This window comes from Lottia gigantea (assembly GCF_000327385.1).
Source record: "Lottia gigantea unplaced genomic scaffold LOTGIsca_14, whole genome shotgun sequence".
NCBI lineage: Eukaryota > Metazoa > Mollusca > Gastropoda > Lottiidae > Lottia > Lottia gigantea.
In genome coordinates, this window is record NW_008707617.1 from 1303834 (window position 1) to 1309840 (window position 6007).

The window sequence follows — 6007 nt, forward strand, 5'->3', positions numbered from 1 at the left end:
CAATAGTACTTAAAATGCAGCTTTTTTTTAGAAATCCGACTTAAGAGGTATACATTTATCTTATGCATTACAATGTTGAATATTTTATCAAATGAGATTGATTATGTAGTTTACTGAGTCTGTAAGCGAGGTAGCTATGGGTTACAACAGTTGCTATGTAATGACATTTTATTGAAAAAGAGTAACAAAGGTTAACAAAATGATTCAGATTTAGACCAAGTATTATGTTTTAATAGGAGAGGACTGTATACAGTGTTATTATCTAAACTGAACATCTAAATGAGGTTTATGTGAATGAATTATATATTAAATGTAGGCATTACATCACCATTTAAAGCATTATTTAGTCATATTGAAAGCATTCATTATTTATTCTATCTATTTGATACAAGATATATATTATATTATTATTACATTTTTTAGTTTAAAATTTACATGATTTACTACTTATATATATTATAGCATTTAGGTTTTGTCTTCCCATATTTTCATTTATTCTTTTGTGTTTCTTTTTTTATTCGAATTTAGTTGAGAATTTGATATGTATATACTTTTGGTAAAATGTATTTAGCATCTAAATTGCATGGGCTTTCTCATAAAAATTGCCATATTGACCAAAATTAGCAGTGTGACGCGAGGAATATTTTCTTGCCCTGGATAAGAGAAAATGGCCTGTTTGATGCAGCCTGGCTTAAAAGGCTACTTAGTTTTTTTAAATCTTTGATTAAAAACCCTGCCATGAAAATTTACTCTAGTGAACAGCCAATAAGGAAATCTTTAATGTTGCTGTGGTAATAATTGTTTTAAATCATCATTAAATTATTTTAAGAAATCTGATTGGTTAGAATGACACTGTCCAATCAGATCAGCTGACACTGTCGGTTAGATTTATGTTATATTACAAAGCCAACTACCTTGTCCACAAGGAGCTCCAAAATTTTTGAAAAGTGTCTTTAAGATAAGCTGGGATATGGTTTTGTATGTATAGGTTATAATTTCTTTTTTTCTTGTACATGTAAGTTAACTTAATATATGCTAAATACATTTTACTTTGATATTATTTTGAGGAAGAAGGGCATTATTGTATTTAATAGTTTAAACTTTTGTACCCATTTGATATCCATTGTGTTTCATTATTTACCACTTTATAACTCTCTGGCATACATAATAATTCATCTAGTACATTAAGTCTGGATTGTACTCCACTTAGCGAAGCACAGGTTTTTCTTCGCTTGAGCTTACAAGCTTCAAAGCTCAGCTTTCAGAGACACTGAAAAGGCAGATGAAACAAACTGGCGTTGATGTATTTGTTTTGACATCGCAAAGCTAAGCGAAGCTTCATTATCTTCCATTAGCTCTTTCACTTAGCCTTGACTGATGATATTAATGAAAAGAGTGATATATATTGACCAATCTTGACATTTATTGAATCAAACGGGTCCATCGTTGTGAGTTGTCTGATGTATGTAAATGAAGGTATGTAATGAGACTCAATGGGTCCATTGTACTTATGATATTGTTGAAAGCTTTAGATTTTTTTTTACTTTGGTACCCCTCTGTATTTTGCAATACATTTGTATACAATTTAATTAAGATATATGTAATTTTAATGAATGAAAATCTAATAGTGACACTTTTTAGAGGCATTCCTATTATGTTTATGCAAATGTACATACACTAATAGATTTTCATTGTCTAGGGGATAATCCCATTAAAGGGACAGCTGTGCCATTTTTGGGGGATGTAAATAGTCTTCAGAAGTACTAGAAATGTACGAAAATCGCACAATTCCTTCGAAAAATATCTCAAACTAGGAATTTTACTCACTAAATCTATATATGTCATAGAATATCTTAAAATGATGAGTCGTCGTTTTAACATTAAATGCAGTAATTCTGGACATACATGGATTTGAAGGCTCAAATTTTGACGGTGAGTCGTAAACACTATAATGATAGGCTTAGCTCTAGGATTTCTGAGACTAAAAAATGATTGCTTAAAAAGAATGTCGCATCTGTCCCTTTAATCCCCAAAACTTTGCAGAAAGTTCTGGACTTATCAATCTAGAGCTCATCAATGCTGCAGACACATGTTTGAGATAATCAATGCTCATCTGGACATCTTTATTGAAAATGGGGGCTAATTTTCCAAAATTAGACTTAAAGCATGAGGTTCTCTATATGGAACTCTTCATCTAGGAGGGTAGGAAATTGGTTTATTTAGATCTATATGCTCCATTTGCCTAAATTTGGTTTTTATGCAATTCCACAACCCAGTGTCACATTTTTACCATAATTATGCCTTATATATTTTTATGATTGTAACCTTGACAACTAGACTGATATTTTGAACTTGTTTATTTTAGAATTTCTGTTTAAATAGATATATAGTGATATAACCTTTTTAAGTTTGTCAAAAATCTTTTTTTCAATTTGATTTGATTGAATGCTTATTTAAACACTTTTGAAACAGTTTCTTTATACTGTGATATAGGCTTAAAAACTAAATAATATGGTGAGTGCTCGTAAAAAGAAAAAACCAAAAAAAAACCAAAACTTGACAAGCTTATATAAGTCCTTCATTTTGTAATTTATTGAAAGGCATTTCATTTTTTTTGTGACATGCACAGCTTTCTGAACCACAAGCATGTTATCTTGATTACTTATTCGATATGCGAACACTCCACAGGGTTGCCATTATGCTGAGTGGCTTCTATTGTTTATGAAAGGCAACTATGCCTTGCCTCATTACACCCACCATAGAAATTATCGTAGTGAAGCTAAATAATAAAGATTTTGTGCTATATGAAAAACCTATGAGACTGTTTAAAAATTGTGAAAAATCTGCATTAAGAAACTTTTAAAGAAATTGAATAAGAGCTGTACTTATGTTAATACTTCTATATTAGTATTGTATTCCACCTAACCTATTCAAGAGTCACATTTAAATATACTTCTTTTTTATGAGGGGTAGAAGGAAAGGGGTTGGGCAGGGGTGTAAAGCTTTTAATTATTTTGTTTATTTTATTTTATTTGAAAACATAGAAACATTACAATGTAATTACTTATATATTTATATTTAGATTGAAAGGATTTTGCTGCTGAAGGTTTTCGCTTTGGAGGTAAATCAAAAATTTTAGGTTAACCTGCAGTGAGATCAAAAGAATACTTTTATTTAGTAAGTCATTGAAGCATTACTATAGTAGGAAATATAAAATGAAGGAATTTCATATAATTGTATACAAACTGCATGTTTGATTATCATTCTGAAAAGTAACACAGGTAGATTAATTGAAGTGCTATCAACTGGTAAAGAAAATAATCAGATATCTTATAAGCTACCATGAAGATTTTCATAATACCATTGCACTAGGAAAATAGTTCAAATTACATACAAACTTGTATCAAGAGCATCTATAACTTCTATTAGCACCATTTTAATCTCCTGTTTGTTTCATGCCTGTGTATCCAGTAATTCCAGATATACTTTGTCAAGTTTCTTCAAGTATTCCGATTGGAATTATGTTGCCTGAGCATATGAAACACGCCAATAGAAGTTATATATGTCTGATATAGATTTTTGAGAAATGGTATCTTGAAATGTGCCATTATAAACTTTAAAGGGACAGATTCGCCATTTGTTTGACCAAGCATACTTTATAGGACTCTTCATTTCTTGAGACTCTGCCATATATACAAAAAAAGACATATATAGAAATAGTAGGTGAAATTCCTAGTTTGAGATATTTATGAAGGAATTGTACGATTTTTTTACATTTCTAGTACTTCTGATTGAAAGCTATTTTGATACATTCAAGACCTAAATCAACCCCCCAAAAATGGCGAATTTGTCCGTTTGAAGCTGTAAATTCATAGGTCAGTCCAAATACACATTGAAAAATAAAAATCAATTGAAATACAGAAAGTTTAGAAGTTAACTTTTTATACTGTTTATAACTGTTTGCAACATATTTGATTTTTGTGTATATTTTTTTCTATCATAGTTTCCATAGTTTTTTTTTTCACTTTAAAATTATTTAATTTTTGTTCTACTTAAGTAATTTATATAGAATATACTACAAATGTATCACACTTTTAGGCAAATATATAAATGCACGATCCAAGACGATTCAAACTTTAAAGCATAAACAGTCTATTTTTGTGGTAGGTTACATGTAGCTTAAAGGGATAGGTTCGCCATTTTTTTTGACCAATTGTATCTTAGTCTCAGAAACAGGACCTTTTTGGCTAAGCTAATCAGTAATAGTGTTTACAGCTCACCGTTGAAATTTTACCATTCAAAGCCATGTTTGTCCAGAATTATCCACGTTAAAATGACGAGTCATCTTTTCTTGAGAAATGACATATTATAAAGAAAATTGAATTCCAAATTTGTTTTTTTTTTTTAAAGGAATTTGTTTTTTTTTTTCAAGGAATTAGTTTTTTTTTTTCAAGGAATTTGTTTTTTTTTGTCCATTTCTCTTATTTCTGAAGACTATTGACATATATTCAAAACACAAATCAACCCGGAAAATGGCGATTCTGTCCCTTGAACAAACACATACGCTTTGGCCTGTAGAGATCCAATTACCATTTTTTCTAGCCAAAGACAATGTGTTTACATGTACCTATGAACAGATTTTTTATGTTTTGATATGTGCTTGTATGTTCACAAATATCTTTGTCCAATTTACCTAACACATGTATCATAATTCTTTCGGGTATTAGCAGTTAAAGTAGGATTGTAAAAAGGCATACTTGAAATTGGGATCTGATTTTGAATCTTTGAGTTCTTAATGCTGAGCTTTTTAGGACTTTTCTATTAAAGACCTGAGTGTTTAGGGTAATGGCACGTGAACAGATATATTCACTGATTTTTATCGGTGACTCAAAACTTAAGTTAAATCCACAACACGATTGTTTTATCTCCTTGTGCCTGCAGGACTAATGACAAAACTATAGTCGACGACAAAAATCAGCGACCAAGACTGTTCGTATTCCAGCACCCTAAGTTACTATTAAAATTTCATTCAGTTCTTTTGCATATTTTTAAATTTAGATTATAGTAAACATCCCAACCTAGTGATTTTGTTATTGAGGAATGAAGGAACCAATACATGTGTTAGGTATATCACATCCTGGAATACCCACAAGTGTTTTATTACATATCTTAAAAGCCTTCTTTGGTATAACAAGATAGGTGTATAACATCTTGGGAGTTTTATTACCATAATAACTGTATGTTTTAGACTTTACTTATTCTATAGTCTCCCTTGGTATATCACAGGGTAGTTGATTTTAGGAACGTAACTCTCAAATTAAGATCCTCTACTAAAAATTCAGGTCAAAATTTTGGAAATCCAATCAGACATGATTGACAAATATAAATAAATTGATCTTCATTTTAGAAATGGTCAACTTTGCACATTAAGATCATGTACTAATTTTAATCAAGATGCATGAAAAATGCAAATAGTATAGCACATTTGCATAGCAAAAGATCAAAAAATCAAAATTGCAACCAGTTATTTTGGAGATACAATCAGACATGACTGGCACATACAGATAAATTGATCTTAAGAAACATTTTCACTCGAATATTGAGATCTTGTATTAATTTTAATCAAGATTGCATGTAAAATACAAACAATATGGAGCTCTGATCAGACATAACTGGCAAATACAAATAAATCAACAACCCTGGTATATCAGGATGAATTGATTATCTTAAGATAACTATTAGAGTACTATCACATATTTTATGAAAGGTTGTTAAGAAGCCTGTGATAACTTTTGAATTTCAAGGAAGTGAGGATTATATTTAAGGGGGATAAGAAATAACAGTGGGTATTACAGGATGTTTATATATAGAATATATATTATTTGAATGAAGCCAGTATCTCTAGTCAATATCATATACGATATTATATTATTTAATAAAATATATTGGGAAAATAGTTGTATTTGTTTAACATATTGTCCAGGAGTGTCTATATTTCTGATTTTCT